Source organism: Elephas maximus, chromosome 1 (assembly GCF_024166365.1).
Source record: "Elephas maximus indicus isolate mEleMax1 chromosome 1, mEleMax1 primary haplotype, whole genome shotgun sequence".
Classification (NCBI taxonomy): Eukaryota; Metazoa; Chordata; class Mammalia; order Proboscidea; family Elephantidae; genus Elephas; species Elephas maximus.
Genome location: NC_064819.1, coordinates 150,762,102 through 150,788,441, shown reverse-complemented (window position 1 = coordinate 150,788,441; position 26,340 = coordinate 150,762,102). Strand labels below are relative to the sequence as shown.

The following is a 26,340-nucleotide window of genomic DNA, read 5'->3' as shown; positions in this document are numbered from 1 at the left end:
TATTGCTGATGTCAGATGGATCCCGGCTGAAAGCAGAAAATATCAGAAAGCTGTTTACCTGTGTTTTATTGACTATGCATTTATGTTTTATTGACTAAGGCATTCAACTGTGTGGATCATAACAAATTATGGATACACTGTGAAAACTGGGAATTCCTGAACACTTCATTATGCTCATGAGGAAACTGTGCATAGATCAAGAGGCAGTCGTTCAAACAGAACAAGTGGATACTGAGTGGTTTAAAGACAGGAAAAGCGTGTGGCAGGGCTATTCTTTCACCACACCTATTTAATGCGTGTTGAGCAAATAATCTGAGATGCTGGAGTATATGAAGAACAGGACATCAAGACCTGCATTATGCAGATGACACAGCCCTGCTTGCTGAAAGCGAAGAGGACTTGAAGCACTTGCTGATGACGATCAAAGACCACAGCCTTCAGTATGGATTACACCTCAACATAAAACAAAAATCCTCACAACTGGACCAATGAAGAACATCATGAAATACAGGGAAAAGACTGAAGTCGTTAAGGATTTCATTTTACTTGGCTCCACAGTCAACACCTACAAGAGCAGCAGTCAAGAAATCAAAATACGCGCTGCATTGGGCTAATCTTTTGCAAAAGACCCGTTTAAAGTGCTGAAAAGCAAAGATGTCACCTTGAAGACTAAGGTGTGCCTGACCCAAGCCATGGTGTTTTCAATCACCTTACATGCATATGAAAGTGGGACGATGAACAAGGAAGACCGAAGAAGAATTGACATGGTTTTGAATTGCGATGTTGAAGAATACTGAATATACCATGGACTGCCAAAAGAACGAAGAAGTATGTCTTCAAAGAAGTACAACCAGAATGCTCCTTAGAAGCACAGATGGCAAGACTACATCTCACATACTTTGGTCATGCTGTCATGAGGGTTCATTCCCTGGAGAAGGGCATCATGCTTGGGTAAAGTGGACAGTCAGAGAAAAAGAGAAAGACCCTCAATGAAATGGACTGACACAGTGGCTGTAACAAGGGGCTTAAGCATAACAATGATTGTGAGGATGGCGCAGGACCCGGAAGTGTTTCATTCTATTGTACATAGGGTTGCCGCTATGAGTTGGACCTGACTCTGCGGGACCGAACAACAACAACCCTTTGAAGATTATAGGCCCGTTATTTTGTAGCATGTCCCTCAATTCAGGTTAGTCTGGCATTTTCCTATGATTTGATACGTTATCCATTTTTGGCAAGAATAACACAGAAGTGATGATTTCTTCTTATTGCATCCTATCAAGCGGTACACAATTTCAGTTTGTCCGATTATGAATGATGTTCATTTTGGTTACGTGATGATGGTAGTGTCTGTCCTCTTCACTGACTTTGGACTCTGATTCACTATGCTGGAACTGGCCATCTCTTCAGGTAGCCCCAAACCCCTTCTTGCCCTGCTTGGACTATGACATCCTATGCCAAGCTATCCCTCTGCAGACAGAGATGCACTCCTCATCCTGCTCTGACTCCTCCTCTAGCCCATGAATGCCCTAATTCATCCCAGTTGAACTCTGGGTCACCACACATAGCCACTTCCCTATCAACCCCTCCCCACTCTGATTGGATGCTGACCCTGCCCCCTCCATCATCAGGCTGCTCCTCCGTGTAGGTGCCCTCATCACCCTATTTAGGCCTGGGATACTCTTAGCAGCTGAGGCACCCCACAGCACATGCCTACCTTGCTTCTTTGTATCTAATAGCTTTAAATCAAAAACAAACCTGTTGGTGTTGAGTCAATTCCAACTCATAGTGACTCTACAGGACAGAGTAGAACTGCTCCATTGGGTTTTCCAAGGAGCACCTGGTGGATTTGAATTGCTGAACTTTTGGTCAGCAGCTGAACGCTTAACCACTGTGCCACTAGGGCTTTAAAAAAAAAAAAAAAATTTTTTTTTTTTTTTTTTTTTAAGGGCTTTAGGACTGAATTATTTAGAAGGGAAGAGGAAGGACTGCACTAAATTTTTAAAATGCATTTTGGGTCCAATAGGATTGATCAGAGGAATATGAACCTGCTGCCATCGAGTTGATTCTGACTCAGAGTGGCCCTCTAGGACAGAGCAGAACTGTTCCACAGGATTTACAAGGAGCAGCTGGTGGATTTGGACTGCTGACCTTTTTGGTTAACAGCCAATCTCTTAACCACTGTCCCACCAGGGCCATGAGGATAGTTTAAAATTAGGAAATCTGTAAATGTAATTTACCACAATAACAGATTCAAAGGGGGAAAGTATATGATCATTTCAATAGGTGCAAAAAAATTACATAATAAAAATTCAACCCATTCACTGCAAAGAAAAAGCAACATCTTTTTGTAACAAGGGACAGAATTAAATTTCTTAACTCGATGGAAAGTATTCAATAAAAATTCGCAGCAAACATCATACTTAAAAGGGTGAAATGTTAGAAGCATTCCCCTTTAAAGTCACAAACAAAACACAGATGCTTGCTTATCAAGGCTCAGTGCAATCTGAAAAAGAAGTGAAAGTGATAAGGGCTGGGAAGAAAAGATAAAAATGTTCTTATTGCAGATAATGTATACATAAGAAGTCCAAGAGAATTCACTATAGTTGCTTGGTATCAGATAAATACGCAAAATTCAACTGCAATTATATTCACAAGCAAGCAATTAGAAACTAATTCTTATAAAGACGCCATTTACAATACCAAAACCCATAAGTACCTAGGAATAACTCCAACAAAATATTTATAAGGTCTTTTCAGAAAAAATTACAAAACTTCATTTAAAAGACTTGCATAAGTAGAAAAGCCATATTCATGGGTGTTTGAGGATAAAATTTAAAGTAATATAACCCAAATTTAATATAAAAATTCAAAGCAACACCAGTGAAATTCCACATACCGTTTTTCACAGAACTTGACAAGCTGATTCCGAAAGTCACACCAAAGGTGAAACCAATTTTGAAGCATAAAGTGAGAGTACTTGCCCTAACCAGATGGGAAGACTTATAAACCAAACCAAAGCTGCTGCCATTGAGGTGATTCCAACTCACAGCGACTCCAAGTGCTATGGAGCAGAACTGAGCTCCATAGCATTTTCTTGGCTGTAATCTTTACAGAAGTAAACTGTCGGGCCTTTCTTCCGTGGTGCTGCTGAGTGGGTTCATATTGCCAACCTTTTGGTTAGTACAAGGATGCAAACTGTATAGAAATTAAGACTGTCATATTGGTATATAGACAACTTAAAAACAGAGCTATGTATATATGGGAACTTGGCAAAAAACAAACGTGCTATTAGAAATTAATGCGGAAAGCACAGACTATTCCGTAAGTAGTGCTGTAACAACTGGTCATAGAGGGAAAAAAAAAAAAATCACAACTATTCTGAGCATACAATAAAACTCCACATGGATTAAATGCCTAAACATGACAAGCAATACTTTAGGAAGAAAACATATGGCAATATCTCAAGACCTTGGGGCAGAGAAAGATTTCTTAAACAAGACACAAAACACACAACCACAACAGAAAAATGATTAACGCAGCTACATTAAAATTAAAAACTTCTGTGCACCAAAAGCCCATATAAAATCAAATAAGAAGTTATAGACTGGGAAGAAATATTTGCAACCTGTGTTTCCAAAGAATACATATTAACATAATATAAATAACATAAAAATATATAATATAAAATTGATAATATGAAAATAACTCTTCCAAACGAGTAAAAGAAAAACAACTCAATAGAAAAATGGACAAAGGACAGAAACAACTGGATAAATGACTAATCTAGCAGAGGTAAAATTCTTTGACCAACTAAAATTCTAGGTTTACCCTGAGACAGAAGGTTTCCCTGACTAGAACTGCAGAAAGTGGCTATCTCCAACTATCTAGCTTGTCAGAGATTTGACTTCAAAGAGCTGATGTTCACCTGTAACACTTCCAACTCCCAAGTTTGCCTTGGCATCTCAGGTTTGAGTTTGTCCATTTCCATATTCTCTTCTTGGAATGCTGCCTTTATATCATCGTTTTCCAAAACAGTGAGAATTCAGGGGAGTTTCTTAGTTGTGAGGAAATGCAAGATTATTTAATAATCTTCAATAGCAGTCACAGAACTCATTCCTAGTAGAATCAATTCTTCATCCATTATTCTTTTATTTACAGAATCTTACTTATTTAATAATCTTACCTGTTTCTCCACACCTCAATCCACTGTCCCTGGCAAATAGCCAATGCAGTAGTTATTTCACTAGCACTTTGGCATCTTCAAGTGTAGTAGCACAGATTGCTTTTGTGTGGCCTATCTAGCTATGGTCTTGTAACTCCCACCCAAGTGATTGAGCAGAATTGTGTGACAGGGTAATTGTGGCCCACCAAATGGATTCATCAGTTTTGCGACCCTGCTGGGCTTGAAATGAGCCATCCCAGACATGGGAGAAAAAAGATACCACCACCACCAAGGAAGAACAGCCAAGAGCCAGCTCATTCTTTGGACCCAGGATCCCTGCACTGAGAAGCTCCTGGAAGCAAGCGACAGAGAGAGAAGCTGAGAAACGGTGGCAGGAGAGACCCAGCAGCAGAAGACAGCATAGTGGGCTTCCCACCCAGGGAGAAAAAAGCTAAGTGCCTTTGGGCAGAGGCTTATGGCCAAGGAGAGACGTGACTGTGAGCATGGCTAAGAAGAGGCTGTCCTGATGAAAGAACGGTTATACTTGCCTGTTCCTAAGCCTGAATTGTAACCTGTTACTTCCCTAATAAACCCCATAATCATGTGTATGGTCTATTGAGTTCTGTGTGGCCATTGCAAAGAATTATCGAACCCAGCAGAGAAGTAGAAAGTGCCATGGGAGGGACATTTGGTGTCAGAATTCGTACAAATGTCTGTGAGAGGAGGCATGTCCCACCCCCACCTCAGAAGAATCAGCCTTGGGCTGCTGATCTTAAGTCTCCTTCTCCCATTGCGAAGTTACAGGGGGTCAGGCACTGCCCCCCTGCCATTTTTACATCAAGAAAATAAATTATGAATTTTATATATGATCCCCAATCATAATTCACACTCCTATATACTCACTCTAGGGCTTGAGATAATTCATAGAAACTGAGATTCTGATAGCTTGGAATCCCTAAATAATCCACAGTATGAATGTAATTGACACTTATTAATCTTCAGAATTTCTCAGTCTCTAAGGCCTATTTTCTTTACAATATTTTGGTTTATTGGCATAAACCGATCACAACCCCCCAAATCTCCTATTTTCTACCCTGACATGATGTGGACCAGTAATTCCTCTAGTTTCTTGTAGAGACATCCTTTGCAACAAGCAAGGCTTACAGGAGTAACCGAATCAGTTTCTTGGTGTAAATATCTGTCACAGGTTGAATTGTGTCCCCCCAAATACATGTGTCAACTTGGTTAAGCCATGATACCCAGTATTCTGTGGCTGTCCTCCATTTTGTGATTATAATTTTATGTTAAAGAGGATTAGGGTGGAATTGTAACACCACCTTTACCCAGGTCACATCCCTGATCCAAAGAAAAGGGAGAAAGGGAGTTTCCCTGGGGTGTGGCCTGCACCACCTTACAGTTTACAAAAGATAAAAGGAAAGGGAAGCAAGCAAAGAGTTGGGGACCTCACCAAGAAAGCAGCACCAGGAGCAAAGCGCGTCCTTTGGACACGGGGTCCCGGCGCCTGAGGAGCTCCTCAGCCAGGGAAAGATTGAAGACAAGGACCTTCCTCCAGAGCCGACAGAGAGAGCTCTGTCAGACAGGGTGTCACTACCCACTACGTACGTCTATCATGAGTCTCGGAAGGGCCAACTGCCACATACATGACATCCCTACTTTAGAACATTAAATACAATGGCAGAAAGCCCAGCTTAAAAAGTGCTCAATTCTCTTCATTTTTGTTATCTGTAGTGATTTTCACAGACAGTAATAAAATTCAACAAAAACAGTATTTTCCTTAGCCACTTACATTATACTTACTGATTTACAAAGAACTTTTTTGATTAAAAACATCTATAGTCAGCAATTAGAAATTAAAACAGAATTTTAAAAAACCATAAATTCATTTAAAAATAAACTTGTTAAAATATTTATGAAAAAACAGCTTTCAAGAAAAATTAGTAAGATGGCAATGTTTTTTGTTCCTGCAAAATTTTTCAATGTCTGACTTAACTGATGACAGCTGGATTTTAATATCTGCTTCTGCATTCAATCTTTCATGGTATGTTGTTTTGGCTGAAATATGTGAAGGAAATTCAGTCTCCTACAAATATGTAGTTGGGAAAAAGGAGAATTTTATAAGCCTTTGCAAAAGACTACAGTGAATTTTTCTTTTATACTAAAATGAAACTTTAAAAAGTGTTTTTTTTTTTTAAGATTATTTGCAATGGGAAATAGTAAGCCATATCAATGAACTTTTTATAAACCTTCCCCTATTGATGATTTCATTATCTAACATTTTACATTTACAACAATAGTAAAAACTCTACTACCCGACTATTTTGCACGTTAACAACGTACTGGCAGCAACGAACACTGGGGTGCAAGGTGAGAATAACACTGGCTGTGATGCTTAAGGTTATATGTCAACCTGACTTGGCCATGATTCTCAGTGATTTGACAGTTATGTAATAATGCAATTGGCAGTTAATGATGCAGTCATCCTCCACTTTCACCTAACACCAATTGTGCATAATGACTTGGTCTTTGGAACCTAATCAGGTCAGTAAGTGAGGAGAGGTATACTCTGTTATATTAAAGCCCATTAATCTATCTTGCACTTTGAGTGGATCTTTTTTTTTTACCCATGTGTAATTTTATAACATCATGCATTTGTCATTTAGAGAATATAGGTTTTTCTGAGTTATGGGGATCTTCCAAATGTTTCCACATTTCATAGCCCTATATATGTATGTGTGTGTGCGCATGCACACGCATATAGCTTGGCTGCTAACCAAAAGGTTGGCAAGGGACCAGGCAGTGTTTTGTTTTGTTGTATGTAGGATCACTGTGAGTTGGAACTGACTTGATGGCACCTAACAACAATATTTGTTAATATCATCACAGATCTAAACAACATTTTTAAGTAATATGAAGTTGTCAAGTTTATGGTGGTAGGCACAAATTTTCCAAAATTCTAATTTTCACTTGAAAGTTCAACTTTTATCATAGGCTACCAATACTGTCAGTTGTTTTCCTTGAAGAGACAGGCCATTTCACTTATTTTCAACAAAATGTCTGTCAAACACTGAACTCTGAATAATCATAGTTTGTCAGTCATTTTCTCAAGTAAAAATGGTGTTCTATAAAAGCGTCTAGTTCAGCTCACAACTTAAACAAGCGCTTTTCCTGGAGACAACGGTCATATTTCAGTGTGCAGCATAACTGCTTTATGCATACTTCCACTTTGGGACACAGAATATTAACTCAAGATTCAATACAATAAAAATAGTAACTTTTACTCCTTCATCAACGATACAGCCATTTCTTTTTTTTTTTTTTTAAACAAAGGGTGTATCATGATAAGGAGTCCTAGTGATGCAGTGATTAAGAGCTTGGCTGTTGTCATTGACTGAATTATGTCCTCCGAAAATATGTGTATCAATATGGCTGGGCCATGATTCCCCGTGTTGTGTGACTTTCCTAAATCCTAACCTCTACAATGTTGATGAGGGAGGATGGGCGGCAGTTGTGTTAGTGAGGCAGGACTCAATCTACAAGATTGGATTGTGTCTTGAGGCAATCTTCTGAGATATAAAAGAAGCAAGCAGAGAGACAGGGAGACCTCATACCACCAAGAAAGCAGTGCCAGGAGTACAGCGTGTCCTTTGGACCCGGGGTCCCTGTGCAGAGAAGCTCTTAGTCCAGGGGAAGATTGATCAGAAGGCCGACAGAGAAAGCCTTCACCCTGGAAGTGACGCTCTGAGTTTGGACTTTTAGCCCACTTTACTGTGAAGAAATAAATTTCTCTTTGTTAAAGCCATCCACTTGTGGTATTTCTGTTATAGCAGCACTAGATGGCTAAGACAGCTGCTAACCAAAAAGTTGGCAGTTCGAATCCACCAGCTGCTCCTTGGAAACCTCATGGGGCAGTTCTACTCTGTTCCGTAGGGTTGCTATGAGTCAAAATTGACTCAAAACAACGGGTTTGGTTTTTGATCCCTCCACTGCTCACAGAAGAAAACAACAGATTCCAGAGTTAAGAATACTTATATTTCCCCCTTATTGTCCCCCTTCCCTACTGGGTCTTTGGAACGTTTTGTCTTTCTCCTTTACCTCCTCACATCGGCTTCAAGATTTTGCTAAGATAAATTAAAAAAAAAAAATTTTTTTTTTTTTTTTTTTAATATCCTCATATTTATGCCTCTGCTTTGAGAGTACTTACACAGCAGTCATAGAGTTCATTCCTAGTAAAATTAATTCCTTATCCATAGGCTCCCTGGGAAATTAGTGCACTAAAATAAAAGTACCAATACATATGGGTTTATATTACAGGGCAGGAATCTATATTAAAACACTATTCACAGTGGCCAAGAACTGACAACATAATAAACATCTATCTGTAGAGACCTGAGGAATGCACTCTGATACTGCTACTCTCTGGAATATTACACAGGCCATTGGGAAAAGTCACATGGGTCATTGTTCATTGAAAACTCCATTCTTGAAAAGCCAGAACTGATAAAGGCAGCTGTGTGTGTGTGTGTGTGCGCGCGTGCGCGCAAGACAGGGTTATAGGACCATAGAAAAAATTATAGAAAAACACAAAGTTAAATTAATATGGATTTCCTAGAGGAGTGGGGTATATGGAGAAGTGGCCATGATAAAGAAAAACCCACCCAAAACCAAACCCACTGCCGTCGAGTCGGTTCCGACTCACAGCAACCCTACAGGACAGAGTAGAACTGCCCCATAGAGTTTCCAAGGAGTGCCTGGCGCATTTGAACTGCCAACCTCTTGGTTAGCAGCCATAGCACTTGACCACTACGCCACCAGGGTTTCCTGATAAAGATGGTTCTTTCTTATGCATAACTACATACTGCATATTGGAATGCATAACAACATGCGTCAAAGCGGTCACCATTATCTACTCGTTAGTGGTGGAAACTTCAGTAACTTACCAGAAAAAGTTATTTTCATTACCGTAAAAACAAATAAACAAACAAACAAAAAAACCCTCAAAAAAGCATTTGAATTTATATCTACTTTTTTAAAAGCTCACAGAATCATTGCGTTAGACTTAGAAGAACTTTTGGGATCATCTTACTGAATCTTTTCATGTATCAAAAGTTCTCAGATTCTTCGCTTATAAACAAGTAAACAAGAAATTGTGGCTCATTGCTGTGATAAACGATGTCCCTAAACCACAAAAGTGCTATGTTGCAAAGATTTTCTCCCAGTCTGTTGTGTGCATTTTAATGACGTTTCCTACCATAAAGATATTATAAATGTCTTTGTAGTGAAATGTCAGTGTTCTGTATTTTGCTTAGAAAGCCTTCATCCTGAGATTATAAAAATATTCTCCCACATTTTCCTCTAATATTTCTTTAGCTTTGCTTTTTACATTTAGATTTATAATCCATCTGGAAAGTATTTTTGAGTAGGACTTGAGGGTTTCACCTCTGTTGGACAAAGAATATCCGAAAAATATAAACAGATTCAACAACTTTAAATTTTTAATAGAAAAAGTAGGCAGAGGCCATACAAAGTAAATCCCACAAAACAAAGCACGTCTATGAAAAAGAAATTCTCAAAGCCTTTCCAGTAATCAGGAACATAAACATTTAAAGCAACAAGGAGATATAATTTCACCTTGCAAAATGGCATATTTATCAGTAAAGCCTTTCAGAGGTCAATATAGGAACATCAACAATTTAAATGACCATATTCTTCGAACCAAAAATTTCAGTTCTGGAAATTAATCCTAACCAAATGGCCACATCCACACAAAGATATGGATATGGGGATATTCTAACACTATTTGTAAACCAAAATACTGAAAACAAGCTAAATGTCAGGAATAGACAATTGGTTAATAAATTATAGTATGTCACTATGAGTCAAATTATGGGATGTTATACTTAAAAACAGCAAAATAATAAGCAAAGACGCGAAGAAAATAGCGGCAGGGGTTGAAGCGGTGGCCGAGGTGGCGGCGACGGAGCCCAAAATGGAAGAGGAGAACTGTGCGACCGGCATGCCCAGGCTCCGGGCCCCAAGGGCAACCGAGAACAGCCTACTCAGAATAAGACGAGGAAGGAGAAAAGCATGAAAAGAGGGCAATCGCTTTGAGCCATATTCCAACACAACTAAAAGATACAGAGCCTTCATTACAAACATACCGTATGATGTGAAACGGCAGTACCTTAAAGACATGGTTAAAGAAAAAGTTGGTGAGATAACATACTGGGAGCTCCTAAGCGACGCTGAAGTCGAGGGAGTGTGCTGTTGTCGAATTCAAGATGGAAGAGAGCATGAAAAAAGCTGCCGAAGTTCTTAACAGTCATAGTCTGAGTGGAAGACCACTGAAAGTCAAAGAAGATCCCGATGGCGAACATGCCGAGAGAGCAATGCAAAAGGCCGGAAGACTCGGAAGCACAGCATTTGTAGCAAATCTGGATTATAAAGTTGTTTGGAAGAGCCTGAAGGATTTAGTAAGGCTGGTGTGGTGGTCCAAGCATTCTTGAGGATAAAGATGGAAAAAGTCGTGGAATACGCACTGTTACTTTTGAACAGTCCATCGAGGCTGTGCAAGCTATATCTATGTTTAGGCTAGCTGCTGTTTGATAGACCAATGCATGTGAAAATGGATGAGAGGGCCTTACCAAAGGGAGACTTTTTCCCTCCTGAGCGTCCTCAGCAGCTGCCCCATAGACTTGGTGGTATTGGCATGGGGTTATGACCAGGAGGGCAGCCTATCGCTGCCAATCACCTGAACAAAGGCATCGCAATGGGAAACACAGGACCTGCAGGAATGGGAATGGAAGGCATAGGATTTGGAATAAATAAAACGGGAGGCATGGAGGGACCCTTTGGTAGTGGCATGGAAAACATGGGCCAATTCGGATCCGGGATGAATATGGGCAGAATAAACGAAATCCGAAGTAATGCATTGAAGAGAGGAGTTATCATGGCAAAGCAGGGAGGAGGTGGAGGTGGAGACAGCGTCCCTGGGATCGAGAGGATGGGCCCCGGCATCGACTGCATCGGGGGGTGCCGGCATGGAGCGCATGGGCGCAGGCCTGGGCCACGGCATGGATCACATGGACTCCGAGATCAACTGCATGGGCTCTGTGGAGCACATGGCCCCACTGGGCCTCAACTACATGGCCTCCAGCATCAAGTGCCTGGGCCAGAGCATGGAGCCATTGGCTCTGGTGTGGAGCGCATGGGTGCCAGCATAGGCTTTGGCCTCGAGCACATGGCCACGCCCATTGACCACGTGGGCCAGACTATTGAGCGAATGGGTTCTGGTGTGGAGCGCATAGGCCTGAGCATGAAGCACATGGTGCCCGCAGGCATAGGGGCTGGCCTGGAACGCATGGGCCCCGTGATGGATCGCACAGCCACTGGCCTAGAGTGCATGGTCCTGGAGCACCTGGGTGCCAACAACCTGGAGGCACGGGCCCTGCCACAGGCCCAGCCTTGGGCGCTGGCACCGAGCGCATGGGCTTAGCCACGCGTGGTGGTGGTGGCACCAGCTTTGACCGTGCCATTGAGATGGAACGTGGCAACTTTGGAGGAAGCTTTGCAGATTCCTTTGGTGGAGCCGGAGGCCACGCCCCTGGAGTGGCCAGGAAGGCTTGTCAGGTTATTTGTGAGAAAGCTCCCATTTGATTTTACATGGAAAATGCTAAAAGACAAATTCAACGAATGTGGCTATGTGCTGTAAGCCGACATCAAGATGGAGAATGGGAAGTCTAAGGTGTGGGGTGTGGTCAAGTTTGAGTCACCCGAGGTGGCTGAGCAGGCCTGCGGGAGGATGAATGGGATGAAGCCGAGTGGCTGAGAGACTGATGTTCGAATCGATAGAAATGCTTAAGCATTTGCCTTTTTTAAACATCGAGACCAGACCTCTGAAATTTGTATTTTTTGGTAACCATTTTAATTTGTTGGCTGGATGTATAAAGATGTTTAAAAAATTCGGTCGCTTTTTGGGGTAATTTGAATTAACTTTTTTAATGACTGGGGTTCCATTTGACTGTTTGCATTGAGACTGCAATGTGCACAATTTTTTTTGTAGTTGTGGCATCTTGTTGACATCAAATATGACTTTGATAATAAATACCAGTTCCTGGGGGGGGGGGGAGCAAAGTAGCTCTGAATATACTGACACATTGTATATGTGTACAGGATATATATGATGTACAGGATGTATTAGGTAAAAAAGAATTACATGTCACAGACAATATGTACTATACCAAAAAAACCCCATTGCCATCGAGTCGATTCTGACTCATAGCAACCCTTCAGGACAGGGTAGAACTGCCCCACAGAGTTTCCAAGGAGCAACTGGCAGATTTGAACTGCCGACCTTTAGGGTAGCAGCCATAGCACTTAACCACTATGCCACCAGGGTTTCCATATGTACTATAGGATCCCACTATTTCAGTAGAAACATATATATGTGAATTATATTTGTGCCTACACTAAAAAATATCTAGAAAGATAACTCAGTTTTTAATAAGTAATACGAGTGGAACAGGATGGAAAGGCCAATAATACCTTTATATTCATTGGCTATTAGGGAATGTTATTTTTGTAACTTAGAGAGACAAAAAAATGGAAAGGAACTAAAAAAAAAAATTTTTTTTTTATCGGAGAGTTAAAAAAACTAATCATATAAAAGTTACATATTTATCTCACTTAAAGGATACTTCATCTATCTAGAAAACTGTTAGAACTGACTTTCAAAAATGGTAATGATTAAATTATATTTCTTTGGATATATTAACACCAGTGAGCTCATCTACACTAGATAGAATAGCATCACTCCAAAATTCATGTCCACCAAGAACCATAGATTGTGACATCTTAGTCATCTAGTGCCACTGTAACAGAAATACCACAAGTGGATGGCTTTAACAAAGAGAAATTTACTCTCACAGTCTAGTAGGCTACAAGCCCAACTTCAGGACATCAGCTCCAGGGGACAGCTTTCTCTGTCAGCTCTGGAGGAAGGTCCTTTTCATCAATCTTCCCCTGAAGTAGGAGCTTCTCAGCACAGGAACCTCAGGTCCAAAGGATGCGTTCTGCTCCCAGCGCTGCCTTCTTGGTGGTATGAGGTCCCCCCATTTTTCTGCTTGCTTCTCTCTTTTATATCACAAAAGAAGACTGGCTTAAGACACTATCTAATCTTGTAGATCTCATCAATACAACTGCCACTAATCCACCTCATTGCACCATAGTGAAAGGATTTACAACACATAGGGAAATAAATGTTTTTTTTGGTGGGGGGGGAAATAACATCAGATGACAAAATGGTAAACAATTATACAATACTGGGAATTTTGACCTAGCCAAGTTGACAGATTTTCTTTGGGGGGGGGGGACACAATCCAATCCATGACAGTGACTTTGCTTGGAAATAGGATATTTGCAGATGTAATTAGTTAAAATCACTCTGGATTAGGGTAGGCTCTAAATCTAAGATGATTGGTGCCTTTATAAGAAGGGGAAGAGGAAAGACAGACCCAGACAGAAGGAAGACAAGTGAAGACACAGAGAACACTGAGGGAAGATGGCCGTGTGAAGATGGAGGCAAAATACTGGAGTAATGCCAGCCAAGGAATGCCAAGGACTCTCAGCAATTACCAGAAGGTAGGAGGTAGCAAGGAAAGCTCCTCCTCCTCCTCGAGCCTTCAGAAGGACAGCATGACCCTATGAACACCTTGATTTTGGATTTCTAGTCTCCAAAACTGTGACAGAACAAGTTTGTGTTGTTTTAAGCTACTCACTTTATGATAATTTGTTACAGCAGCCCTAGGAAACTAATATACCACCCCAACCTATGACATCACTGTCTCCCAGTAAATCAAACCCTTATAGGCACAATATTATATACATTTTTTTTTTTTTTAGAGTCCAACTTCAGGAATTGTGCTTTATATAAAAAAATATATATATTTAAATTGATCAAAGGTGAAACAAACATATGCTTCAAAGATGTTTATTAGCTATTTTAAAAGAAAGATCTGAACGTTTCTTTGGAGAAATTTTTCTTCAGTCTTCTTAAAAATACACGTGCATTGTTTGGCTTAAGAATTCCATTTCCTGGTAAATGTCCCTGTAGCAAGCATGGACATTCTCTCATTGTTCAAGACCTTCAAACAGGATCTTCTAGGGTCTTCTGTCTTAACAATGTTCACTTCCAAGTCAATGTTCACAAATGCCTCTGAAAGTACTTGAAGAATGCTGAGAGTAGGATATAAACATAATAGTGGAAATTTGTTAGTTATTAAGGGTTATTATTATTAGCAAGGAAGCCCTGGTGGCGCAGTGGTTAAGAGTTCAGCTGCTAACCAAAAGGTCAGCAGTTCAAATCTAACCAGCCATTCCTTGGAAACCCTATGGGGCAGTTCTACTCTCTTGCTATGAGTCTGAACTGACTTGACAGCAACAGTTTTTTTTTGTTGCTAGCAAGGGTATAAAAGCAGAACCACTGTCTGCATGTGAAACTTACTGTGCTCAAAAAAAAAAAAAAAAAAAAAAACCTACGACGATGGGAAGTATGTCAAAGAGACACAGGAGTTCACGGAAAGAACCCCCAATGCAAAACTGGAACAATTTGAGCAACACAAAAATAAAGTAATACTGGATTATAACCCAAGTATAAAATAAATATCCATGAGTCCACACTGGTATAAAGAAATAGATTAATGAATGAATGGGGATGAAGAAAGAAATCTCCTGTGTACAAGATTTCCAAATAATTTAGATTTCCACTTTGAAGGAGGTGGAGCCTCATTCCTCATTCTTAAGTGTGGGCTATACATACTGACTGCCTTCCTAAAAGCACAGTATGGCAAGGGGGAAAAGGAGTAACTTTACAGTGGAGAAGTCTGACAAACACTCTCTCAGCCAGGTGATCAAGGTTAACATCAACAGTGGTAAGTCATGTTAATAGAATGTACCCTTGATATGATGTGTTAAGAATGGCACTTTACCTCTGGGGTCTTCCTCCCAAAAATCTGTAACTCCAGTCTAATCATTAGAAAAATAGCAGAAAACTCCCAATTGAGGAACATTCTACTAAAGATCTGATCAGTACTCCTTAAAACTGTCAATGTCATCAAAAAACAAGAAAAATCTGAGTAATCATCATAGCCCAGAGGAAGCTAAGAAAGCATGGTGACTAAATGTATTATGACATCCTGAATGGAATGCTGGAACAGAAAAGATATAAGAACAGTAGATAAAAACTAAGGAAATGTGGGCACAACAGTAGCTAGAGGACAGAAGAGGAGGGTTTATGCTTCCCAGGCCAAATAGGGCTGGGTGGGTAGGGAGTAAACAGAGCCTGGGTCAGGAAGTAGCAAAGGCCCACCATGACAGCATGGTGAGACCTGTCCTGTCCATGCCATGAGGCCAAAGCAGGAGCCGATGCTGGGAAAAGTCTTCGTTCAGCAATACTACATCAGTGGCAAATGCTGCCAGTTCTACACCAAATTCCTATGAACCTGGAGAACCAGATTGATAATAGAAAAAGTTTGAACTCTAAATAACCTTTCTGCAGAAGTAGAGATGCTTGGGGGCCAATCATTGATGGTTTTTGGCTTGTTTAATATTAATAGCACATTATAAGAAGGTTCTGAAGAAAGCCTCCAAATATAGTTAATAGTAAAATAAGAACTCCCCAAGGCCTCTTCCTGAAAGATCCCACTAAGAGGACTTCAAATTATTGACATTACCATTTATGAAGACATGAATTAGCAGCAGAAGATAAATCATAAAATTCATCAAATTAAAAATTTCTGCTCAAGGTGAGACCCTAATCTATCCACTGGCCAATCACAGAGGGGCTCCTACCTCCTCTCCAGAGCATCATTCCTTTGGATCTGCTACCAGAGCCTTGGTACCATTTATCCCAGAAAACAGAGGTTCTAAAATTCCGCACCTAAAGTGACTTCTAGTCATTCAACATCCGTTTTGTGTCTCTAAATTGTGTAGTGCTCTATAATGTTTAGTTTCTAAGAAAACACAATGAAGCATTTCACTTTTTTATTCAAATTCATTTAATAAAATATGCTGTTAGTCAGTCCAATGCAAAGTTTATTTCTTATCTGCCGCCAATACCACTGGTTCTCTTCATTTCTTGGCCCAACTGCCTATATGGACTTAGACTCCAACAAGTCATATCTTACCCAGTGTTCAGTCTTATGACCCCAAACTAATAAAATTATTTTCTCCAGGATTTTGGTGAGAAGCAGGCTGTATCCATGTTTTTGCTAATACCTATCCCAGATTTCAAGGAATTACCAGTTTTGCCAGGATTCAGATCTTAAGATCATCTATTTCTGCTGCTGAGTTACTAAAACCAAAGCATGCTGGAAAAATAACGTGTAATGTATGTTTTATTATAGCAACTATTTCTAATTGAACCAGTATTTAATGCCATTTCCAGTTATTTTCTTGGAGAATTTTATGTTATTACTGCTTTACCCTGAATGTTGGGAAGATGTGGTACACACTGCTTGTTCATTACAAACGTAAGTTAGCACAATAAAGTGGACGCTAAACCATCAGACACATAATGTCCCTGTGGTGCCCTTGAATGTGTAATAAGTACAATAAATGTCTTAATTATAGTTTTGTTATAAAAAAATCTGATAGGAATAATAATGCATATTACTAATTTTTAACTATCCCTAAATTGCAGACCTTCCCATATGCAGTTATTGACTGGTTCAAGTAAAGTTATTTCCAAGTAAAATTCAAGTCTAATTCAATATTTCTAGTTTTTACTTTCACTGTACATTTTCAGTATCAAGGCTTATGTTTTAGTTCATCTTTGGGATTTTAGAGCACTGTATTTGGAAGAAAGTTAAGAAATATACTAAGAGAGGATGAAACAGTTAAAAGTTTTACTTTCAAGGCTATTATTGTAGGTGCTAGATTTAATCTTTCAGATTTAACTTTTTATGGATTTGCTAGTTAGTCAATAAATCCCATAGGTCTGTGTAATATTTTAATTGTACAAAACCCCTTTATTACTTTATAGCCTGTAGTAGTGTGTCTGTCTGCCTTTTAAATTTTTTTTTGCAGTAAGCTTTGCTGAAATATTAGCACATTAATAAAACTATTCATAAAAAAACAACAAAGGAAATCCGAATAAACATTAACTTTAATAAAGTATTAATATTGGCTCATTAATTGTGACAAATGTATCATACTAATATAAAAAAAAAGATGTGAATAATAAAGGAAGCTGGCTGTGGGGTATATGGGAAGTAATCATATCTCTGCAATGCCTTTATAAATCTAAAACTATTGTAATAAAAAGTTTATTTTAAAAAGACTTACAGTATTTTTTTAAGTCATTAGAGTTGGCCCTCCATGTCCGCGGGTTCCGCATCCGTGGATTCAACCAACTGCAGCAGACCAAAAACATTCAGGGGGAAAAAAAAAGTTCCAAAAAGCAAAACTTGAATTTGCCACATGCCGTGCACTACGCTGAATCCACTTGAATTAAGTGATATGCGAGCATACCCTGCTGTAGCCTCCTGCCATTTCACAGATCCTCAGCTCGTTCATTCGCTACTTGTGTGCACCCTTTGTTTTCATGGCTCCTAAAAAGCAAAGCGGTCAAGGCAGTCCCTCAAAGGCTAAGTGTGAGGGGGCTGAGAAGAGCGAGTGGAAGAAGTTTCAGGCTAGTAAGGGATGGCTGGCTAGCTATGTAAAGGGCTACAGCCTGAAGAACTTCAAGATCAAGGGAGAATCAGCATCAGAGGCAGTATCAGAGTTTCCGCAAGAATTCGAGAAACTTGTAGAAGAGAAGGGCTACCTTCTAGAACTAGTCGTTAGTTGCGATGAAACAACTATGTACATAGCAATTACACTGTATCAGGTATCATAAGTAATCCAAAGCATGCACGGAGGATGTGCCCAGGTTTTATGCAAATATGATGCCATTTTATAGAAGAGACATGAGCCTCCTCGGATTTTGGTATCCGCAGGGGTCCTGGAACCAATCCCTCTCAGATACCAATTCTTTAGATGTTCATTTTCAAAAGTGATATTGGGTGATTTTTACCTGAAAGACAACAGTGCACTAAACATTGTAAAATTAATCAACAAATGAATACAGCTGAAATACTGACATTCTAAAAATTAATTTTAATGTAAATATATTTTCAAAGTTTTAAATAAAACAACCAACTGTCAAGTTAACATGGCTGCAAGCTAGTGTTATCCGTTCGCTCTCTTCTACCCTTCTAATGAAATACTCATAAAATCACCCTTGGCTATAAAAAAAAAAAAGCTATATACAACATTAAAATAATCCCGGAAATTGAGAACTAGTTCAAATTTGTCAGGCCTCATTATAAATTAAACAAAGCAACCTGAAAGAAAGGGCTAGGAAGGTGGTAAGAAATTTCCACCTGTCAGTTAGATACCTTCAACCTCTATTCTACAGAAGTGCCAAAAAAGCCTGAATTGTTTCCCTCTCCTCTTAACCATACTGGCCATTTGTACGCCCACCACACTGGCTGCATGTGCATCCTTCTTTCCATTTGCATTAAGGAAACTACAATTTCTGGGCATGCAAATGGAAGGACACACACAGTGGTGAAAACATAAAGAACCAAAACTCACTCTAGGGGAAAAGTTGTTTTTCACATACTATTCCTGGCAAACTACACAATGCTCAAAATACCCAGGAATAAATTCCCCAGACATGTTTTGTTTGACTCACACAATGTTTTGGGTTGTCTCCCTTAGACAGTTTGAATTAGGTGCCAATATTTCAAAATTGGGATATCACACATAAAAATCTGATTTCTAGCTTTTCTTGAAAAACCCGAATGTCTGACCAAATTACTGGGCTGAGGGCTGGGGACCATGGTCTCGGGGGACATCTAGCTCAACTGGCATAACACAGTTTGTAAAGAAACTGTTCTACATCCTACTTTGGTGAGTGGCGTCTGGGGTCTTAAAAGCTTGTGAGTGGCCATCTAAGATACTGCACAGGTCCCACCCCATCTGGAGCAAGGGAGAATGAAGAAAACCAAAGACACAAGGGAAAGAAGAAAAAAAAGGTTAGTCCAAAGGACTAATGGACCACAACTACCACTGTCTTCACCAGACTGAGTCCAGCACCTGGCTACCACCACTGACTGCCCTGACAGGGTCACAATACAAGGTACCAGACAGATATGGTGAAAAATGTAGAACAAAATTCTAACTCATAAAAAAGGACCAGACTTACTGGTCTGACATATGCTGAAGAAACCCCGAGAGTATGGCTCCCGGACACCCTTTTAGCTCAGTAATGAAGTCACTCCTGAGGTTCACCCTTCAGCCAAAGATTAGACAGGCCCATAAAACAAAACAAGACTAAATGGACCCACCAGCTCAGGGGCAAGGACAAGAAGGCAGGAGGTGACAGGAAAGCTGGTAATGGGAAACCCAAGGTCAAAAAGGGGACAGTGTTGACATGTTGTAGGCTTGGCACCCAATGTCACAAAACAATGTGTATTAATTGTTTAACGAGAAACTAATTTGCTCTGTAAACCTTCATCTAAAGTACAATAAAACAAAACAAAAAACAGAAGATCTAGCAACAGTGGCCCAACAGTTCTACATGGCAGAAATAAGCAGGTAGGCAGGAATCAGGGAGAATCAGGGTGGGCGCTGTCTGGATTCTTCCTGATACTTCCCTACCCAAGTCATTCATTTACTCTAGGTCCTGGCTTCTGTAGGCATTTAATGTTGCAACTGCTAGTATAGGCAACCGGCTAAGTAGTGAAAACAGCTCTTAACCCAGAAGCATCGAACTACATTAAATCATCAATAAATGCCAACCATTTGACACAGAATAGGTTCATCTAACAGCTCTCCGGCTTAAGACCTGGCTACGGATATGCATATTTTCAAGCATTAAGTAGCCAGGCTGTGGAATACAGAGATTCTGTCATGTGAGTTCTGGGATAACAGGATTAAAAAAAAAAGTTCTCCAATATTTAACATGATCGATCTGAGCCCATAATTAATAGTATTTCTTAGACATGTAAGAGAGAACTGACAACTTGCTATATTTAGTAAATGTTTTCCCTAAAAATTTGTATTACCAGTATTACAATTAGAAATTCAGCGCAATTAGCTTAAGCAAAATAAGTTATCAGTTCACATAATGACTGGAAAAGACTAAAGTAATGGCATAACTGGAATGTCGAATTTACAAAACCATACATACCAAAGGCTCCAGTCTTACACTATTCATTCACCCCATAAATTCTTCCTCCCAATGCAATGGGTGTAGTCAGAAAAAAATCTGAGTTCAAGTTTTCAGAGAATGTAACTTCAGGAGTAAAGGAATAACTATAAACAAAAGACTAGACTTAGTAGCAGCAGGGCAGCTTGTCTCTTTGGAGACCCTTCTATTCCAAATTATCTTTCCCCAAATTACCCGTATTTTCCCACTATTATTATCTGCTTGAAATTATATCTACTTAAGACATGTTTACATATTAACATACATTGGTTTAGTTATTTTCCTTAAAGAGCTAGTTGAATTCCCCTATACCAATGGAACAGAATATTTGAATGAGGATGCAAAGTGGGGGAGTCACAAGGAAATATGAGAACACTGGGTATTTGGGAAAGACGGCAGGGAAAGGGAGAGGGAATGAAAAATGAGGTGATTAAGAAAAAAAAAAAATCGCCATTAAGTCTATTCCAAGGCATAGCAACTGTATAAGACAGAGTAGTAGTGTTGCTCCGTAGGGTTTCCAAAGTTGTACCTTATTTTTAAGCAAATAATGTCTTCTGTGTTTGTTTGCCAGCCATGCTCTCCCTCTGTAAGTTATTTTTGTAAACACGCTATACTTATTTTTTTTATAGCAACATGTGGAAGAGGACTGGCATGGCAGCGCTTGTGAGGGTACCTTGAGGGGAGAAGGTGCAACCAGCAAACAAATGCAAAAGCTGCACGTTATTTGTGTAAAAATACAGTAACGTTTATGGAAAAAAAAAATTTTTTTTTTTATGGCAACAGACTGTCACATCTTTCTCCTGTGGAGCATCTGAGGGGCTCAAATCATCAGTATTTTGGTTACCAGTTAAGTGCTTAACCACTATGCCACGAGGGCTCCTTGTGATTAAGACATGGCCCCCCTCAATAAAAGCTATTATTTCTACACTGGATACTGAGCTGGCCTAACACTCAGAAAAATGGTAGGAAATACTTCTGTCCTGAATTGTATCCTGTGCTCAGAATTCAAATACTAAAGTATAATACAGTGTGAATTAAAAAAAAAAAAAAAAAAACTTTTGTAAATAGCCTGGAAATTTTACCTCCAATTGACTTGAGAGTAGTGGGTTTTGGTTTGGTAAGCATACTTTCAGTCCTAAAAGAATACAAATAGTACACCAACAAAAATAAAATTATTAGAGCCACACTGTGTCAAATGAAGGGGCTTTAAAAAAAATTTTTTTTTAGTAAGATACAATATGTTTGAATTACATGTTATACTTTCTTGCAGAAGACAGTCTTAGTCAATTCATGAAACTTAAAAAAATGTATTTGATAGTAATATAGATCATAAAATACTTTCCTTCATTATTTTACCTTTGCTAAGAACTTTAGCTTAAGAAGATTAGGTTCATTTCCATGTAATTATACACTTTCTCTAGCGTATCAAATCTTAAGTGAGCCTCCCATGTCAATTAAAGACTTGAATAAAGCACCATTCTTTCAACTGCAGGGGGGGGAAAATATCCCTATTTGTAAATTTACTGAAGAGCACTTTTTTTCTTCACTGCATACATAGTAACTATAATCTAAACTTAAAAAACAATTGGTTGCTCCACAGAAAACAGCATTTACATTTGAAAATTTACTTAAAATACTAAATGGATGAATGTTCCATTGGAAAGATCATTATCTACAAGGCCAAGGCCATAAATACTATCTTCAGTAATATAACTACCCCAAATCATCACAAATAGGAAAGCTAAAGCAGTAGGAGAAGGAGGTAGTAAACAGCTCAAACAAGATGCTAGTGTCTTGTTGTTTCACCGATTGCTTAAAAATAATATTATTTATTCACTACAATATGCAGATTCATCACTTCTGTACTAAAGTAAAGGCTATTGTTGTTAGGTGCTGTTGTGTCAGTTCCGACTCATAGTGACTGTATGTACAGCAGACGAAAACACAGCCTGGTCCTGTGGCATCCTCATGATCATTGTTATGCTTAAGCCCATTGTTGCAGCCACTGTGTCAATCCATCTCATTGAGGGTCTTCCTCTTGATCCTCTATTTTGTCAAGCATGATGTCCTTCTCCAGGGGCCTGTCCCTCCTGATAACAAGTCCAAAGTATGTGGGACAAAGTCTCACCATCCCTGCTTCTAAGGAGTATTCTGGGTATTAGATATAGCAAATTTAACAAATCTTGTTAAACAATAATCTGTTGGTTAATTTACTTATACTTTTTTCTTCCTTCAACTTCTGGAAACATTTCTGACACTTTATATTTTTAATTTAAATAAGTTTGAGTGTGTTTTATTGACTATGCAAAGGCATTTGACTATGTGAATCACAACAAATTATGGGTAACATTGCAAAGAATGGGAATTCCAGAACACTTAATTGTGCTTATGCAGAACCTGTACATAGACCAGGAGGCAGTTGTTCCAACAGAGCAACGGGATACTATATGGTTTAAAATCAGGAGAGGTGTGCATCAGGGCTGTACCATTTCACCATACTTATTCAGTCTATATGTTGAGCAAATAATCCAAGAAACTGGACTGATTATATGAAGAACACGGCTTCAGAATTTAAGATTCATTAACAAACTACCTATGATATGCACATGACACAAGCTTGCTTGCTGAACACAAAGGAGGACTTGAAGTACTTACTGATAAAGATCAAAGACTACAGACTTCAGTATGGATTACACCTCAACATAAAGAAAACAAGAATCCTCACAACTGGATCAAAAAGCAACATCATGATAAACAGAGAAAATACTGAAGTTGCCAAGAATTTCATTTTACTTGGATCCACAATCAACACCCATGGAAGCGGCAGTCAAGAGATCAAATGACATATTGCACTGGGCAAATCTGCTGCAAAAGTGCTCTCTAAAGTATTAAAAAGCAAAGATGTCACTTTGAGAACTAAGGTGCACCTGACCCAAGCCATAGTATTTTCAATCGCCTCATATGCAAAAGCTAGACAATGAATAACGAAGACCAAAGAAGAACAGATCCCTCTGAATTATGGTGTTAGCAAAGGATACTGAACATACCATGGACTCCAGATTAGCAAACAAATCTGTCTTGGAAGAAGTACAGCCAGAACGCTCATTAGAAGCAAGGATGGTGAGATTCTGTCTCATGTACTTTGGACATGTTATCAAGAGGGACCAGTCCTCAAAGAACATAATGCTTGGTAAAGCAGGTCATTGAAAGAGAGGCAGACCCTCAAAAAATGGATTGACACAGTGGCTACAACAATGTGCTCAAACAAAGCAACCATTATGAGGATGGCGTAGGACCAGAAAGTACTTAATTCTGTTATACGTAGGGTCGCTGTGAGCTAGAACCAGCTGGACAGCAACTAACGACAACACAATTTAAATAATATTTTAAATTTTCAACATTTCTTTTGTCTTCCCCTGCTTTACAAATCCTATATCCTCTGGGATTGTGGGTGTTCTTTTCTTTTAACCCAACCTCCTACTTGGGGAAATTTTAAAAAGATAATTCACATAACTGTCATTTTCCAATTTATTAAAAAAGAAATGACCAGATGGAAAGTTTCTGAGCCTCTAAATAAACTAATAACTTAATGGTATTGAAAAGTTCTCATTTCATGTTTCCCAATTGTTTATATTAAAGTATAACAGATATTTACCTATAAAAACACAATTCTTCCATTTCCTCATCGCAACCATTCTGGGGACTAACGATGACTCCCCCCCTCCCCATAAAAGCAGCATTTTTAATTTTTTGAGTATTTTATTGTGTTTCAGACGAAAGTTTACAAAGCAAATTACATTCCCATTTAAGAATTTTTGCACAAATTGTTCTGTAACACTGGTTACAATTTTCACAATGTGTCAGCGCTCTCATTATTTCCATTGTTTGTTCTGTTTCCTTTTACCTAGCTTCCCTGACCCTTCTTGCCTTCTCATCTTTGCTTTTGGGTAAATGTTGACTATTTGGTCTCGTACAGTAGATTGTTTAAAGAAGCACAATCCTCACTGGTGATATAGTTTATTTTATAAGCCAATCTATTATTTGGCTTAAAGGAGACCTCCAAGAATGGTTTCAGTTACAAGTTAAAAGAGTATCTTAGGCCAATAGTCTCAGGGGTTCCTCTAGTCTCTACCAGTCCAGTAAGTCTGGTCTTTTTCAGGAATTTGAGTTTTGTTCTACATTTTTCTCCCATTCAATCCAGGATCTTCTATTGTATCCCCGGTCAGAACACTCAGTAGTGGTGGCAAGGCACCATCTAGTTCTTCTGGTCACAGGCTAGAAGAGGCTATGGTTCATGTGGGCTATTAGTCCCGTGGACTAGTTTCTTCTTCAAGTCTTTGGTTTCCTTCATTCTGTTTTGCTCCATACAGGAAAAGGGATCAATGACTTCTAAGTGCTACTCCTGCACAGTTATCCCACTAGAATGTATAACTGCATTTGCAACCACAGTATTTTAATTTTTTAATACCAAAACTAGTTTCCATGGTAGCAAATAAAAGAAACATGCCATGGGGTGGGGGAGGATGCACTGGTACAAACCTACACTTTTCATTTAAGAAGATAATATATAGTTTAACTCGTTTTAACCCAATGTACCAGATAAGGTCTGTGATGGTTCATTTTGTGTCAACTAGGCTAGGCTATGTTGCCCAATCATTTGGTCAAACACTAGTCTAGATGTTGTTATGAATGTATTTACATTTAATTAACATTTACAATCAGCTGACTCTAAATAAAGCAGATTACCCTCCATAATGTGGGTAGGCCTAATCCAATCAGTTAAAAGCCTGAAGAGCAAAAACAAAGGTTTCCCAAGGGAGAAGGAGTTATGCCCAAAACGATAACATAGATATTCTGCCAGAGTTCCTAGCCCACTGCCTGGTCTACCAATTTCAGACACAAAAACTGCCAGAGTGTCCAGCCTATTACCTAACCTATGGATTTTGGACTTACGAGCCCCCACAATCATATCAGCCAATTCCTTAAAGTCAATTGATTGATCAATCTCTGTGTGTGTGTGTGCACGCACACTATCTTATTGGTTCTGTTCCCCTGGAGAACCCTAACACAGGGTCCAATTAACAAACAGATACCACACAGACACTGAAAGAGGGAGAGTTTCATATAAAGAATTATTAACTATAACAGAGAAGTAACTATAAGTATGTAAAATGAACTCTAAAGAATACCCTACGGCTTAGTGAGAATACCCAAGGAAGGAACAAACTTGGAAGAGGGGGCCTTCCTTAAGGCTAGGACTCAGATCTTATTGAGAAGGCTGGGTGCAGCCACGGCTGGATTAAGGCATGTGAGGGCCCTAAGCATTGATAATCTCTGGTGCCCCCATCTCTGATTACTCACACATTTAAACGTGATGTGTGATTTTTATATGTGAATGTGTGCGTCTTAGCTATTCATGATATAACTTTTTAAATGGGACTTTAATATTAGTGATTGAAAGCTGAAGTGGCATATGATTTTAACAGAATGAGATTAATTGGATTTTAAATTTTTGGTGAGTGAATACGGCAAGACTTAGACTCGACAGCCCACCCCACCTCTTATTTATTGTAAGTAGTATACTCCCAAGAGGCCCATCAAGATAAGGAGTTTCAACTGTACAGGTCGGGACCTTAGGACACAGATGTCAATGAAGGTGTTGAAGTGATAGGGGCCTCATAGCTTAAACAACCTTGCATGTGGGCGCCCACATGACCCTGCGTAAACTTATTTCTGGCCAGCATATTCTCATGTACTGGAGCTGGTATCCATTTCATTTAATTGCCTGCCAGTTCCCTTCCACTACGATGCTGGCTTTTCCTTGTGCCCTGTCTGCTTGGCATTTATGGGTCTTTGCTTTTGACAACTGGTACCACTGTTGTATCAATGCCCTAAGCATGAGTTT

The 26,340-nt window shown here is 39.3% G+C and overlaps 1 protein-coding gene and 2 pseudogenes across 4 annotated transcripts in view; 2 read left to right on the top strand and 1 right to left on the bottom strand.

Moving 5' to 3' along the window:
• ZNF292 (zinc finger protein 292) overlaps positions 1-26,340 on the bottom strand; it is a 114,757-nt gene that overhangs the window by 60,848 nt on the left and 27,569 nt on the right. The gene's annotated exons all lie outside the window — the stretch shown is intronic.
• LOC126083301 (heterogeneous nuclear ribonucleoprotein M-like) lies at positions 10,158-12,116 on the top strand (annotated as a pseudogene).
• On the top strand, positions 15,584-15,934 carry LOC126057326 (golgin subfamily A member 7-like; annotated as a pseudogene).